Here is a 17,864-nt window from a genome sequence, read left to right as displayed (position 1 = left end):
GAGGATGAAGAAAAGGGATTCACCCAGTTTCCTCGAGCAGAACACAGAACCTTATTTCAATGGTGCAGCTCGTGCCCTGGCAGTTGTTCCTGTTGGTTTCCCGCAGACCCACGATTCCTGGAGCTTCGTTGTGAAGGAGGACGTCTGAAGGGGGTCTGCACCACACAGGGATGAAGCCGGCAGCAGCGACAACAAATAAAAGGTGTGCTCCTTAAAAACAGGAGAGGCTCGGCAGGTGGCTATCCGGACCACTACAGCAGTGTGCAGCGATTTCGACCACGACAGAGACCTCTGTCTGAAGAAGATGAGCTGGTTATCCCCACCAGGCTCAAGGGAAGAAGACTCCGGACTGGATCTTCTCTTAGTCGTCGAAGGGTAGATAGCTCAGGACTGCAGCAGGGCTTCACCGGGACGGGGTAGTTGCAGCAGCCGTCGTTCTCTCCGCTTCTCTTCGGTTCCTTGTAGTTCCAGAGGTGACTGACTTCTAGCCCAAGAGACCTGCCTTTTATGCGCAAAACCCCCATTCACACAGCCTGGCTGTCAATCACGCAGCAGGGGGGTTGTCCAGCCGGGACAACCACCTCAGCCAATCATGGCAAAGTGCAACTTGGGTTTCCTAGGATACCCTTTGCAGGGGGTGACTACACCCCTTCCCCACATTCGGTCTACCTAGACACCCAGGCGCCAAGAGGAGGGCTTCTCTGCAGAAGCCCACCAAAAGACGGTGAACAAAGAAGGCGAACCTAGTTTGCTGCGCAAAGTAAAACACAAGGAGGACTTTAACAAAAAGAAATGGCGAATACACCCAATCGGAGCCAAAAGAAAGACGATTTGGTCAAGCGGGTTTATGTTCGAGGCGAATATAATAGCCAAGAACAGTACCACGTTTATCTAATATAATCGCAGTAGAAAAGTTAGGGTAGATACCACTGCCACCAGCGAAGTCTAAATGTTAAGAGCGAAACAATGCTCAGGGAGGTACAGACAGAAAAGGGGTACAGATTAGCCCTTTCCAGTACTCCATGTAAGATGAGGTGTACTGGGTCTGTGGTAAAAGTGACCATGAAAAGTAAATGGCAACTTTACCTCTCTCTGGTGAACAGTAGTCAGCCCCAGCAAAATGGAGTCAGAGGGCAGTCTAAAAGACAACCCTGGGTTACTACACTGAGGGTGCTGTGTAACCCATACAAGACCAGGGGCACCTGGAGTGGTGTGCTCCAGTGCCCAAGATCACACAATGAGTAAAAACACATAGGCCAAAACACAATTAGGCGTGAAAAAAGGATGTACACTCTTACCAGGTGGAAAAAATAAACTCCAGAAATCCAGCAAAGCTGCTGGGGGACTCACTAGGTGAGAGAAATTAGCCCTAGAAGGAGAATTCTCGCTAACAATGCCACAGACTATTGTGACGAGAGCCAGTCGTTAACATCGAAGGCCTTGCGGGAGCTTAAGAAGAAGCTTTCTGTTGGTAAGGTGTCCAAGCCCCAGAAGTCGAAATTCACTGGGCTTTCGACTGACGATTCGAGGGGCGACTCTCCGCATCGTTGGCGCAAGTCCAGGTGATCTCGGTCCCAGAGTGGGTCCTGCCATTCCTCTGCCTCTTCGAGGCACTCACGGAAGCGCCGTCACCGGTCGCCTTCCCCGTCCTCGACTGAGGACTCCGCCCGTCGGCGGGTTGCTTGTCCCAACAAGCATTCCACTCCTGCGGAATGGGATTCATTTCGTAAGGAGATGATGGCGATTTTTCAGTCGCAGGGCTCTGTTCCGTCCGCGCTTTCGAAAGACACCGGCAAGGAACGTGCTAGAGATGCTGTTCGCACGCCTTTGGGCTCGAGCAGTCGTCGCAATCACCGGGCACCTTCGAGGTCCTGGTCGGACAAGGTGGATCACTCTAGCCATGCCCGCTCCATATCCCGGTTCTCAACGCCCTCGAGACCGTTGGAGCCTGTGAGGTCTTCGAAGAAGACATCGACGCCTTCGGCGCCGAGACCGTCGAAGGACTCTCTCGAGGCTCCGCCTCCGAGGAAGCTGTCAACGCCACCGGCAGCCAGGCTGTCGAAGGACACGATCGGGGCTCCGCCCTCGAGGCCTGTGTCGATGCCTTCTCTGCCACTCTCGACATCGATGCTGATTCTGTCGACGCCCTCGACGCCTTTTGAGGAGGCTTTCTCTGAGGTGCCCCGGAGACCGGTGGTAACTCTGAGAAAGGCCCTGCAGAAATCAGTTAGGCCTGTATTTGAGCCTTTGTCTGTGCCCTCATCCAGGGATTTATTCCAGCCTCTGGATTACATCTCTGAGGTGGATGGAGGGTCTGATGAAGGTATGGTTCCTGATGAGGTTCCTGACAAACTCATGTCTGGTCACAGCCAGCTAGAAGACATGCTTCAGTCTCTGCATGACACCAGTGGTCTGCACACCTCTCCAGAGGTTGAGTTTGGTAGGCCTGAGCCTGGCACGCATGCCGAGTCCTCGTACCGGCGTCTTATGTCGAGGGTGACAGAATACTTGGGGTGGTCTGCACCACCAGTGGATTTTCTGCAGGGTGACCTGACTGATACCCTTGACCAAGGTCCACCAACTGACCCGGTATTGCAATTCCATATGGCCTTGCAAAGAAGGGTGGCAGCGGCTTGGACTGCTCCGGAGAGTCTCCCGGCAGTGAGCAAGTCTTTGCCGAAGAAATACCGTCCTGCCAGTAGCGACCCCAGCTACTTGACTATGCACCCCACTCCGGAGAGTTTGGTGGTGCAGGTGGCTACGGCCCTGTCAAAACAGGCGTCGTACCCTACCATCCCTCCTGATAGGGACGACAAACGTTTTGATGGCTGGGTGAAGAAAGTGTTTTCTTCAGGGGGTATGGCTTTACAGGCAGCCAACTCTGTGTGTGCCTTAGCACGTTTCACTCATACTCTGTGGAATTGTGTCTCTTTGGCGGCTGAACATATTCCCGAAGGGGAGGAACGGGATGGCTTTCTTGCTTTTGTTCAGAATGGCAAGGATGCTATGTGTGAATCCATTCAGTCGGGTCTGGACATGGCAGATTGCGTCAGCCGGTCCATGGCGGCGAGCACCGTAATGCGCAGATTTGCGTGGTTGCGGGAGTCGGGGTTTGCTCCTGATGTACAAACCCGGCTTCTCAACATGCCCTTTGATGGTGAACATCTTTTTTGGCAGCAAGGTTGACGAGAGCCTTGAGAGGTTGCAGACCTCCAAAGCTGCAGCGAAGTCATTGAGCGCTGCAGTTCGCCAACCTCCGCCTTTTCGTCCTAGGGGACAGCAATGGAGGGGAGGTTCCTTACGATATTACTCATCTTTTGGTAGATCGAGAGGAGCTGCAAGTCAAAGGGGTCACCGGAGGAGTACCAGAGGTGGAAAACAAGGTACTCTAGGTGCCAAGGCCGCTCAGGCTGTTGCCTCTTTGCCCTCAGGCAATGCTGCAGCCGCTTCAGCTCAGTCATGAGGCCATGTCCCATGGTTCGCCAGTTGGGGGAAGGCTGGCGCAGCATCTTGTACAATGGCGTGCCATTACTTCAGATGTGTGGGTTCTGGAGATCATAGCCCACGGTTACTGTCTTCCTTTCCGGCAGAGGCCTCACAACAATCCACCAGGGAATCTCTCTTTGAAGAATACAAGCCCTGCTGGAGAAAGGTGCCATAGAACTGGTGCCTGTAGTTGAGAGGAACAAGGGATGGTACTCCCCTTATTTTTTTATTTCGAGGAAAGACGGAGGATTGAGACCCATCATGGACTTCCGTGGTATGAACTCCTCAGGAAGGACAAGTTCAAGATGGTTACTTTTTCTCAAGTCCTCCAGGCCCTTCAACTTCAGGACTGGTTGGTGTCTCTCGACCTCAAGGACGCTTACTTTCATGTGCCGATCCATCCCAAGCAAATGTACCACCTGAGGTTCGCGGTTGGCAACTTGCACTTTGTTTCAGGTCCTGCCGTTCGGATTGACCTCCGCCCCGAGGGTTTTCACCAAGCTCATGGTGGTGGTGGCAGCATATCTCAGGAAAGGGGGGGATCACGTCTATCCCTACCTGGACGATTGGTTGATCAGGGCGCGCTCTCCCGAGCAAGTCCTGGATCATCTGTCAGTCACCTGCCACTTCCTTCACAGGCTGGGCTTCTCCCTCAACTTAAAGAAGTCCCACTTGACGCCAACTCAGCGGCTCCAGCACATCGGAGCAGTGCTCGACACGTCTCTGAGGCAGTGTTTCCCTCCCCAGGTGAGGGCTCATCACATTCAGCAGATGGTGCACAAGTTTCAACATGCCCAGAGTCTCCCGGCATTCGAGTTATGATATGATATATGATATGGCATTTATAACGCGACTATACACAAGTGTTTCGAGGTGCGACGAGGCAAGGGAGGGGTAACAAAGGGAAGACGGAACAACAATCCTACTAGGCCAAGTATTCAGATCACGCAAGTGCATGGGGAGGGGAAAGGGAAAAGTGCGTTCTTGAGGTTGCTTGGCCTCATGGCATCCTGCATTCTTCTGGTGCCAGAGGCCAGGTTGCGGATGAGATATCTGCAATGGGCTCTCAAGATGTAGTGGTCACAGTCCTCCGGCAGGATGTCGGACCCCGTTCAGGTGCTGCCCTCAGTCGCCCAGGACCTTCTGTGGTGGGCCGTCGAAGGCAATCTGATGAGGGGGGCTCCATTTTGGCAGCCCTGGCCAGAAGTGACGATTGTGACGGACACATCCCTCATGGGATGGGGAGCTCATGCCAACGAGTTGACAGTCAGCGGTCATTGGTCTCCATCGGAGTCCAGACTCCATATCAATCGGTTAGAGCTGAGGGCCATCAGGCTTGCCCTGAAAGCTTTTCTGCCGACTGTGTGAGGGAAGAATGTCCCGATTCTGACAGACAACACAGTGGCCATGCACAACATCAACAAAGAGGGGGGGGCAGGGTCACTTCCTCTGTGCAGGGAGGCGATGCAGCTCTGGTTCTGAGCCATCCAGCATTTAGTTCATCTGGCCGGAGACGAAAACGAGACGGCGGACGCTCTAAGCAGGCAGAGCGTGATCTCGCACGAGTGGGAGCTGGCTCAGGAGATTCTCCTGGAGATCTTCCCCCTCAAGTGGATCTCTTCGCCTCCATTGTCAACCGGAAGTGCGAAAGGTTCTGCTCGCAGGAATTTCCTCCAAGAGGAGCCTTAGGAGACGCGTTCGTGGTGGAGTGGTCCTTCCCACTGCTGTACGCGTTTCCTCCATTCCCCGTCATCCCACAAGTGCTGCGGATTACGGAGGTTCGGTTCTCGGATGATCCTGATTGCTCCGGCATGGGCTCGGAGAACGTGGTACCCGGACCTTCTCGACTTGTCCATCTGCCCTCCACGCCGTCTTCCCTACCGAGACGATCTGCTCTCACGGGATGGGATCAGGTTCTCCATCCAGAGGTCAGATCCCTCAACCTTCACGCTTGGCTTCTGAAAGGCTGAGGTATAAGGATTGGTTACTAGAACAAAAATGAATGCGTTGAAAAAATCTTATTCTGTATCCTCCTCCCTTCTATTTTCATTCCCAAAACAGCAAAAATAAGTGTATTGAATCACACTCAAAGAATTCCAAAAAGTTTTATGATTGAAAAGATTTTTGAATTTCTATTTTTACAAATATGAACATCACATCAAAGACAAAACACATGAGCAAACACAATTTGCATGATCAGAACAGAACAGAAACCTGTATTCACAGGATAGTGCGATTAGACAAACATAAATGCAGTTACTACTGTCGCTACTCCAAGTATACGACAGGCGTCAAAACACAGAGTGAACAAATACACAGGAGCAAAACAATTGTGCAATTCTTTCAAAACACAAACAGTTGACATTGATAGTATTTGTGTTTTTGGTACAAAAGCGTCTACACCGGGTGTTTCAGCCCTATAATGGGGCTTGGTGAGCCATTTCTTCCTAGGGCCTTCATCGGGACGAAGGGAAAACTGTGTGGTCAGGATGTTCAGGGGGATGCTGTGGGGACAGAAGTCTAACCACAGGTGAAGGTAACATAGGTAACCTATTAGTGGTGGCTGTGCGTCCAAAGAGACATCTGTCTCTTCACAAATTGTGCCAAATGGGAGGGAAAACGATTTCTCTCATAGGCTATGGCTTAGCCTCGGAAAACAACCAACTAGTGGAGTCCCGGGCACTGAATCTGTGTCAATGCTCATTAAGTGTGAGCAAGTGTGCCGACGGCAGTAGCGCGTAACTCCTGATCGCGCCCGAGCCGGCAGTCTTTTGCTCACAGAGGTGTCAGAATTTCATTTAATCCAGAAGGTTATTCTTCCGGCGTTCTATCCTCCTCTGCATCCTGGTAAGGAAGAGGAGAGGCTCCATAGGTTGGATCCTAGGAGACTGTTAAGCTTCTACATCTCACGCATGTCCCGGGTCAGAGTGGAAGATCAGCTCTTTGTTGGATACGCTGGAAGGCGTTTGGGTCAAGCTGTTACTAAGCAGACCTTGTCTAGATGGATTATCTTGACCATCTCGGAATGCTACCGTCTGGCGGGTAAGGACCCTCCGGTAGGCTTGAGGGCCCATTCTACTAGGGGTGTGGCTGCCTCCACTGCTCTGCAGAGGGGTGTTCCCATTCGTAACATTTGTGAAGCAGCCACATGGGCCTCTGTCCATACTTTTGTAAAATATTACTCCCTGGACTCTATCCATGGGCAAGACTCTATTCTGCAATTTGATTGGGCATTCTAAATTTAAAATTCTTTTCCCACCTCCATACGTTGGTACTGCTTTGGGAGTCTGTCATAGATGTGGAATACAGCGGAGGAACAAATCCCCTCGAAGAACAAGTTACTTTCTTATCTGGTAACGTTCTTTCGATGGGATGTTCCAATGACGTATTCCACATCGTACCCTCCCAGCCTGCCACTCTACAGAATTTCTTATGCGATTGCAGTTTACGTTTCCGGAAGGCTTTCTGTAGTCATTCTGGCAGAAGATTGGTGCCACACGTTCTGGAAAAAAACTTCAACTGAGGCTACAGGCGTCGTGCGTCCTACTTATAACATCCGGTGACGTCAGCTTGATGGAGGCACTCGAGGACAGCGTATCTACGTCATCGACACAGGAGCCAAAAAAAATTCTCGAACAGCACAGCTGTGGTGATTACCCGTCAGATATGGAATACTTCATCGGACCATCCCATCAAAAGAACGTTACCAGGTAAGAGAGTAACTTGTTCTTCTATCTCACATCAGAGGACTCAACTCTTCCAGAGCTCTGGGCCCCGACGGCCCTAGCAACACCATCATTAAAAGCCATCCTGAAGCCTGGGCTAAACTATGTGTGAGACTCTTCACCCTCATTTCTGCAAACTACATACCTAAATCCTGGAAATTGGCGATTGTCATTCCCATCTACAAGAAAGGCGAGAGAAACCAGCCTCAGAATAACCGCCCATTGGCGATGGTTCATCCACTCGGGAAGATCTTTGCCTTAATCTTAGTTAAAAGATTTAACTAATGGACCAAGGAAATAAGTAAACAAGACCCTCGTCAAACCGGATTTGCCAAAAATGTAGGTACCAACTTCAATCTACTAATTCTCAATATCCTGAAACAAGAATTGATCAGAACACGAATCACCACCCATGCCATCTTTGTTGACCTTCGAATTTCATCGCATTTGACAGCATAAATAGAAATAAACATGGGGAAAAATGTTTAAAACATAAATGCCCACAAGAGTTGCTTGAACCCATTAAGGCACCATACAGTGACACCACTATTCGAGTCCAACTTACGAAAGAGGAGTCCTGTCCTCTGTGTTTCATACCTCCAAGGGACTCAAACAAGGATTCATGCTGGCTGCCAGCCTTTTTAATTTCTACCTGCTAGACATTGTTGAAAACCAAAAGATACCAACATCTAACCCGCCAAAACTAAATGAAACTTCTGTCCCATATCTTTTGTACGCATTGTAATCCTCGATAAGACCAAGGTAGGCCTCCAAAAAAGACTGAACAAATGGGAACATTTTATAAAATGTAACACCTTGGAAATCAATCCAGGAAAAACCCAAGCTGTGTCGCTCTGTCTCTGTTCCAAAAAACAATACAATCTCTTACGATTCCACCTTGCAGGACAAACAATAGAGATAGTCAAGGAAATCAAATATCTCAGTGTTCTGATCTCGCAATCCAGCATGGAACAGTCCTGTTTTAACCATCTAAGACGCAGAGCCCTGACTCTAGCCAGACAAGGCCTGATTATCCATCAGAAATTTAGCCAATTCACCATCAAGCCTGTGATAGCGTTTTACAAGCAGAAAGCCAGCGCCATACTTCTATATGGGAGTGAAACACTAAACATCTTTCCCAAAATCTGGAAAATGGTAGAAGGCCTCTTCTGGCAGAAAACGTGTGGCTAAATCATACCCAATGACGAGAATACGGCATAAACTAGGACTACAATCACTAAGCTCCATCCAAAGCTGTAAACAATTGGACATATATAGAAAGATCACTAACAATGACGAAACCCCGGCTATTAAATTCTTTGCTCGAAGAAAAGAAATCCAAACTCCAACTACTTTCGACCTATGGGAAAAAGCCTGTCTTTACATCCTGAATGAAAATGACATTTCTGTCGAGATGCTAATAAATAGACCCACGAAGGCTAAACAGAAAATTAAAGACAATGATTGGATGAAGACAAGCACCGATAAGGCAGCGGACAAAATGAATATAATATCTAACATGGAAATAAGAGCACTCAACAAACTTCCACCCTACTTGGAAAGATTCCCCTCAAGAAAAATGTGCGACCTATGCCTTAGACTACGCTTGAACATTCTTCCAACCAAAGAATGCTTAACAGAAACCAAACATAACTGAAGAAAACCTCTGCAGATTCTGTAAAACTGACCACGAACCCGAAATAATCCACATCATCATGAAATGCCCCCTGCTGATAGAACGAAGGAAGCAGTTTTCCAACATGATGAATCCACAGACACCCAGCTGCAGAGAAAAAGAAATGTGGTTCCAAATAACATCTGGAAGTGATCGTAAACTGATTACCACCATCATACAATTCTGGAATGTCATCATGTCCAAAGAATAATGCTAACCAACGACACCAAACAATAGAACCATGAAGACATGTCACTACCCACATTGGAAACTCAATGTTATTAAGGAAATAAACATAACGTTAAAGTTTGTGAATACAAACTAACACTTTAAAAAAATAATAATAAGTACTGGATTTATGTATGAAGTAAAAGGTATTAGTAAGGTGTTGAAGGGTAGTGGTATAAGTATACAAATACAGACATATCAAGGGGGAAGAAAATACAGACACATCATGGGCTTAGACATGCCACTCTTGCATATTTGCAAGCACCTCCCTCGGTACAGCGACAAAGTAAAGAAGTATCATGGGCAATGGTTAACAGAAGAAAAGGGAGGGGCCGCCCCAGGTCTGGCCAGAAGAGGGATCTTTCGATAAAGTTATATTAGACCATGTAGAAACATATTTAATGAGCAAGTATAAAGGGAAGAAACTTCAAAAAACATGCGCAGAGTATTAGATTTGTGGAGGATGTTTGAAGAAACGCCCCCTACAAATAGCAAGGAAAAGGAACCAGGGAACCCAGCCATGCCAAAGGGTGAGGTAGTAGAAAAATGCCTCTCTTTTAGCAGTCCCATCTACTTGTCTGAACGTATTATCATCAAGAGCAATGGAAGAAATCTTCGTTCATCCTCTGCCACAGTCCTTGCTTCCCCCAGATTTAAGACCGCAAAATTTGGAGCCACCACGCTTGACGTTCAGGGCCCTCTACTTTGTAATGCTCTGCCGGCAGGGTTACAACAAATCAAAAACGACCTCCTATTTAAAAAAGCCATAAAAACCTATCTTTTTAACATGGAGTAATCCTTATGACCCCTTTCTGATCCTGCTTGCTCTCGCTTGTTGTCCTGTCTATGTCTGTGTTTTTTGTGCGCCCTGAGGCCTACGGGCATGCGGCGCGTTATAAGAATTAAAAAATAAAAATAAATAAAAATAAAAGGAGAAGGAAGGGGCAAAACCAAATTAATGATACCCACTACTTATAAGGCCCTTACCTGCCAAAGATTACTGTGATCCACAATATTTACCTCAGCCTAGTGCACCAGCCACCCCAGTAACTGTACCACCTCCCCCATACATACCAGTAAATCCCAATGGCGCCCCTGTATGTTTATACACTCCCACAAATACAGTTCCTGCCCCTGCAGGACCGACCATACAGGATTTAGAAATACAAATGAGCAATACACAAGCAGAGCTATCCCGATTATGGACCTTGTACGAGGCAACCTTGCCATTACAGGGGAGAGGGCAGCCTCAGTTGCCGCCCCCACTAAATGGTTCTTCTGAAATACCAGAGGATGAATGGAAATCCGGGGATTTCCTTTTCCGAATACACTGTGCACCGATTAAAACGGTACGGGTGGAGCGAGAGGGAGAGACAGCGAGCGTGGGATATGACACAGTAGCATCAGAAAGGGAAGAGGAATGTTGGAGCGACTTTGATGAATCCGAGGAAGGGGCAGTGGGATGAATACTGCAGATACAGTGAGCAACCACACAAGTAACGGGAGCAGGAGAAGAAGTATGGGGAGGAAGGCTTCGTAACAGACTAGGGTGAATGGCATTAGCAAAGAAGAAAGGGGTGAAGGTAAGTAAAAGGTTAGGTCAGAATTGCAGATGCCCCTCATTTACAAAGGAGCAGGACATCCCCTTATGTTCGTTGGGCATTAATGGACAAAAATAATTTGTTAAAAAGCCTCCCGCCACTTTCAGGGGGGGCTGGAAAGTGGATATATACGTTTGAGAAAAATACAGCCGTACCACCTCTGGCAAGAGGGGATTTAAAAGCCTCCTAGTAGCAGTAGGTGATCAAGCAGATAGTGTGGGTGAAGGCGGGGTTCCCGGCAGTAACAATGGGCAATGGTCATCATGACGGGGCGTCTTTTAAATATGTAAGAGCAAATGTATGGGATGCACTGCCGAGGACCTTCCCTGATACCCAAGATGTACACTTGGTTATGCAATGCACTATGGGTGACGAGGAAGGAGCTCTGCAGTTCATTCTTCAAATGCAGTATATGTGTCGGGCGGAGACGGGTACAGCATGGGATCAATCCACCTCCCTGTTCTATTTCATTATCAAAAAAGGCCTTCCAAAGGAGGTACAGAAGGCTCTTGATAAAATTGCTGGGATAGAAGCAAAGGATGGCCCGAAATTCAGAGTATCATAGTACACCAGTGTAGGAGGATCAAAGAGCGAGAAAAAGGAATAGCACAAAGATGATTAGCAGACGAAGCAAAGCTGGTACAGAGCAAATTAGTGAAGGTTACAGCGTTAACAGCAGGACCGCCCAAAGAATGGCAGGAAGATGAGGGGAAGGGAACTGTAGCATTATAGGCTACAATGGCATCTACATGGGCAGACAATTATCAGGGGCAATATGGTGGATAAGAGCATTAAACAAAGAGCAGTACACAGGACTCCAGTGGCAAGAAAGGCCCAAAAGAGGTGCCTACCGAGGGCAGCATGGAGGAGGATATTGAGGACAAGGACAGAGGGGAGGAAGACAGGGTGCATGTTGGTCGTGTGGAAGTGGGGCCTCTTTGCGAGGGAATGTCGTACCCAACCTATGGCTAACTATCAGGGTAATCAGAGATACCAATATGGGCACCCAGCGAGCCCTTATGGATTGCCTATGGGAGGGACAGAATGAACAAAACGATAACAGATACACAGCAGGACCCAACGCACCCAGACAGCCACCACAAAACAAGCAAAAACGTCTCACACGTCAGAACCAGATGACACATGCTAACCCCTTTGTTACCACTGCAAATGGTGCACCATCACCGTTTCGGGAAGCGTGTGTGCTTGGTGACAATGCTTTCTCATGCCCTGGAACAGACAATCCCAAAGACTAGGACAGCCCACAGAGAGCCCTTGCGTGTCCAGTCCTATCCACTACCTTAAACCAAGACGAGAAACCACTGGTGGGGGCAGAGATCGAAAACAAGCAGTTCATCATTATGGTGGACTCGTGGCAGAGAAATCATGTCTATGTGAAGGCCAGTTTCTGCTATCTGGCAAAAATCTCAAGATGCAGGGATTCCCTGGGGCTGTGGTCACGGTTCCTTACACTAAAGATTTGGATCTAAAGCTAGGGGGTAGACCAGTGAGAGCACCCCTACTGTACGATGAAGACTCACCTGTAAATTGATTGGGAAGGGATCTCCTCAGTAAACTCAATATGACCATTGCATTCACTGAGAGGGGCGTGGTATGTTCTACACCTGGCATGTGCCCCCAATGGGCGATGCTAATACAAACAATAGCAAATGAAACAGCAGTGTAGGGAATTCTCACCAATGCAGATATGTTTATATATGGCATACAGGTATTGGCAAGAGTAGTGCAAGAAATAATATGAAAGGAGTGGAGAGTACCTTCTGATTTTGTTTTCCGCCCCATAGCAACACCCGACATATTACCTGGTACAGTGCGCTCACTAGACTTTCAGGGAGTGCAGGTGTCGGTAGAACATACGGTGGCGATTGGACTGGACATGCACGCGTGTGAATGGCGAACAGTGTTATGCATAGACCCAAATAAGGCTTTGCACGAATTCACAGATGGAGTTGTTCACTGACAGTGACTATGATGTAGAAATAATCATGGAAATATGCATACCTTGTGACATAATGGTACAAAACAGATGGGTTACAAACCCCCTCATGGCTATTGTCAGTGCACCACCATCATTTTTTAATACAGATTTACAGCAGATTCCACCAAATTTATGGAACACCAATCCCCATGACGTAGGGTTATTAAAAGAAGTGACCCCCATAAGGATAAAAATAAAGCAGGGGGCAGTGCTGGCCAGGTTAAAACAATACCCTTTGTCCAGAGAAGCAGAGGAAGGAATACGAGAAACAATACAGGCATTACTCCAACAAGGCATTATTGTCCCCTCCAACTCCCCATGACATGCTGCAATTTATCAGATTAAAAAAGCAAAGGGGGAGGGGGGGTCATGGAGGATGGTGCAGGACCTTTGCCCTTTAATGACATTGTCTAAAAAGAATTCCCTCTTGTTCCAAACACGGCGTCCAGCTTCTGCAGTATCCCAAAAAAAGGCAACCCATTTTACTGTAGAAGATTTGAAAAACGCCTTTTTCTCCATGCCCCTTGATCCCAACTCAATACTTGACAGTCTTCACACTAAGGAGAGAAGATACGAGCATTGCAGATTGCCCAGGGGTACTGTGAAAGCCCTAGCATTTTCAACAGAATATTGCACGAAAACCTCAGCAATATTGCTGTTCAAAGCACAATAATTTAGTATGTGGATGATTTGCTAATATGTAGTGAAGGGGAGGATATGTTCATGAGAAATTCAGTTCAATTATTCACCCTATTTGCCCACAAGGGGTAGAAGGTAGACAAAAGCAAACTTCAATATTGTTTTACAGAAGTATTGTATCTGGGACAATTGATCTCAAAAGATGGAAAGAGAATAATTTCCGATAGGGCTGCAACAGTAAGCAACAGCGAGGCCCCACACAGTGAAAGACATGCAAAAATTCCTTGGCATATGTTATTATTGCCGAGCATGGATATTAGACTATGCAGCCTACACAAAACCATTACTAGAAGGACTAAAAGAAGCACAGAAGGAAAACAAGACAATTACATGAACACCTGAAATTCACACTGCTTTCACCACACTAAAAGACATGATTTGTACAGCACAGGTCCTTGCTACACCAGATTATGAATGGGAATTCTTCTTATTTTCCCACTCAGATGGAACACTAATGACTGCAGTACTGACACAGAAAACGTCATTAGGACACAAGCCACTCGCATACTACAGCGGCACTCTTGATTCCGTGATGAAAGGCCACTTCGCTTGTGAACAGGCTCTTGCCACAGCTGCCTTCGCCATTGAAAAAAGTTTACATTTGTGACGGGATATTCTGTGACTCTGTTTGTGGAACAATCCCTGTTTGCAATACTTGGAACGATCCTAATCCACCCTAACCACCCAGAGAGCAACAGCATACGAAATTATAATATCAAGCCCAAACATTCATGTAGTACGTTGTAAAACAGTGAAGCCAGCCACTTTTCTAACAGAACCATGTACAGTAGAAGACATTCAGAATCACGATTGTGCCACGTATGAGCAGGAAGGAGACGACATTCCCAAAGCAAGTGAAAATGCATTAAGTGAAGGAGAAGTGTATTTTGTAGATGGGTTAGCTTCAATTTGTCCAGAAACAGGGGGAAAGCATGTGGGAGCAGCAGTAGTGAGATTGGAAGAAAGAGAATATGAAATACTGGTACAAAAATGTTAGCCCATGCACTATTCGGCACAAACTGCCGAATTGGTGGCACTAATAGAAGCACTCCATGCAGCTAAGGGTTGTGCAGTGACAATTTATTCAGACTGAGCATATGTAACCACCACAGTACATGCTGGACTATCCAGGTGGAGGAGAAGGGGTTTCAGGAGAGCATATGGGTCCCCAGTACAACACGCTGTACTTTTAAATGAACTAATAAAAGCACTTGCAGAACCATCAACAGAAGCACTGGTAAAATGCCAAGCCCATACGAACAACAGTGATGAAATCTCACTAGGAAACGCAGCAGCAAATGCTGCAGCGATAAAGGCAGCATATTTTTCAAAAATGCGGCCTGAAGAATGTGTGCAGAAAAGCAAAACAGAGGAAAAAAGGGAGGATGGGTACAATGCTTTGCCAATAGCACAAGTGATAGAATTGCAAAAGAGGTCCATTCGCAGAACAGACCCTATGGTTAAAAAGGGGTTGTACACAATCACCAACAGATCTCCTTTGGAGCCAGAATGCAACGGGAAAGGTGGTAATGCCTGTAGAGTTATTGCAAATCGCATTCCAACAATTGCATTTCCCCGCCCATAAAACAAAACAGCACATAGCTGCAGACATTCAGGAGGATTGGTTTGTTCCAAACGTCCAAGAATATCTCACCAAAATATCTATTGAATGTATATTGTGCCAAACATATAGTTCAGGAATGACCCTTCGAACACTACCCCACCCCATTGGACCATTCCGTGAGCTGCATATTGATTACGCAGACATGGGAGAGAGGTGCAATGGAGCGAGATACTTAATAGTGGGTGTCTGCCCCTTTTTACGATGGGTGGAAGCAGGACTTTGTGCACACCCGGACGTAAAATGTGCAGTGAAGTTTTTGGTGAGAGAAGTGTTCCTATGTTGGGGAATATGTGACATCATTCGCTGCGACAACTGATCACATTTTGTTAATGACCTATTCAAGGAAGTTACTGCACTATTAGGAACAAAACATAAAATGTGTTTGATTTATCATCCCCAAGCAAACGAGGTTGTCGAGAAAATCAACTGACTCCTTAAGAGCAGATTATCAAAATTGTGTCACATGCTTAAGAACAATTGGGTGTATTGCTTACCCTTGGCACTCTTCAAGCTCTGCACACAGCCCAGCAAAGATCACTACTTGTCCCCCCACGAGATAGTGACAGGGAGATGCATGCAAACACCACTGTCACCAGTAAGATGAGGTTCAGACGCCCACAAAACAGCAACAATATTAGGAGAGGAATTCAAAGAATAATTAACGCAACTGACACGAGCGTAAGAAGCATTGCCAAACAAATAGCGCCACCCTTCACACAGGATAATGAAACGGAGATAAGAACACCAGCTGCTGACAGCCCCGAAAAGCAATGAATGCCAGGAGAATTAGTGTATATCTGCAGCTTTGTGAGAAGGTGGAATTATCCAAGATTTCATGGCCCTTATGAAGTAATTTATTGCACTGTTTTAGCAGTGACGGTGAAGGGCCTGAAATATTGGATCCATCTGTCAGACATCAGGAAAGCACATGACAGTGTAGCACCACAGACAGTAGTACCAGAAGAACATGAAGTAGAAGTGCCTCAATAAAGAATTGAGTAGGGAAGAAGTAACTGCCAAAATACTAAAGTGACTAAAGCAATGGGTATAAGAGGAATACTGTCATGTCATTCTATTCATGTGATTAAGGAGGGAAAAATAAAAAGGAGAAAAGCAGTGACTAATGAAAATAAATACTGCATAAATGACATCTCTCTCTCTCAAGTATAAAGTATTTTGACAAATGTAAAAATGTTTTAGAACTATGAATGCACCTAACCTATTTTATTCCACTCTGTAGGAACAACAATGACTGAGACAAGACCCTTGAATACAGACAGGAGAGAGTTAGATAGCAGTAGGGATAATGTTAGTGCAACTAGGGCTTACTCATACAATTGTGGTCTTTACTTCTTAGCAATTGTTTTCTCACTTTTATTATGTTGTTTGGGTTTATACTGGAGTTTGTCGTTTATCAATGGTAATGTAAAAGAAGGGGGAGAAGGAGTAAAACTAATACAAGAAGGCACTAAGTTAATATGGGATGGGGTAAAGTTGATATGCGACAACAGTACTTCTGCAAATCTCACCACGTTACATAAGAACAGTACAATTAACGCTTTACAGCCTGAATTACCTATGACGAATGCTAGTGAAAATGTGATTTATGTACATGATGATGAACAACCAACTGTCGAGGCATTTGCAACACCACACACTTTTTTACAGACAACCTCTGATCTTACCGAAAATGTTGAAGTCATGTACACCATGTCCCAAGCCACTACATCAGCTACTCCTCCAAATGCACAGTATTGGAAGTATAATAATAATCAGGAGGAAATGTTGAACACAGGTATTTTTCCCATTTATCTCCAGAATGTTCTGTATGCCCTTAATGGCCCAGGGGGAAAAGGGAGGAGGAAAGGGGGAATATAACAGCACAAAGATGACGCTTATCATCGACTGGGATTAGATACAATTGAAGACCCCCACCACCCAGAACAGTCCAACAAATGGTACTCCGATATGAGCACCACCGGCAAGCAGGCTACCAATGAAAGCTGTTGTGTGTGCTCACTGATACCCCATGCATCAGCAACACCTAAGGTTTTAGTGCCACAAGAAACTTCCATAGTGGAAGCCCAGTGTCTCCTTCATCTCGCACTGTGTAGAATTCGAAGTACCTTCCAGGCACACACAGTAAAATTACATCTACTCCCTCCTGATGAAAAATTATGCAAAAAGAAGCCAGAAGGTGCTACATGTTTCAAGGAGCTGTTTTCCGAAATTAAAGGGCCAATGTTTACTGAAAGCAAGTGGCATGATGTAACAGTGATGTGCAAAGGCTGAAGCACTATGCGAACAGACAGACGAGAGACTGAAACGGATGGAAGTCCCATGCGATGGAACCTGGTCAAAACACATCACAAAGCTCACATGGGTCACAGCTCTCTGGAAACCAATCAAAATACAGCATGAAGAAACATTTCAAACTTTGCTTTCGTGGAGAAAGAAAGGTGACCCTGGGATCAAACACACGTTGCAATAAAACACTTGCCATCCCTGATAAGCGAAAAGGAACTGCTGCTTTAATGGACAATTATTGGGTATGTGGCAACCAGGCGTACTTGCACCTCCCGCAATCATTGAGTGGCGACTGTGCTCTGGCATCGTTGCATTCTGCCCTGATGGTGATCCCGGGAAGTAATATCCAGGGGGAGAGGGTTCACACCAGACTGCCACCAGCGGCCCAGTCGACAAAAGAAGAACCCCCCATTCATAATGTAATAACAGAAGAACAGCTGCAGGATCAGGTATCATGCAAAAAGAGCATCCAACTACCTCTCTAGAGACTCTTCTGACCTCTTGGCGCAGATACCTAATC

This window comes from Ambystoma mexicanum, chromosome 2p, assembly GCF_040938575.1.
Source record: "Ambystoma mexicanum isolate Mex_15411 chromosome 2p, UKY_AmexF1_1, whole genome shotgun sequence".
Classification (NCBI taxonomy): domain Eukaryota; kingdom Metazoa; phylum Chordata; class Amphibia; order Caudata; family Ambystomatidae; genus Ambystoma; species Ambystoma mexicanum.
This window is presented reverse-complemented; position numbering follows the sequence as displayed.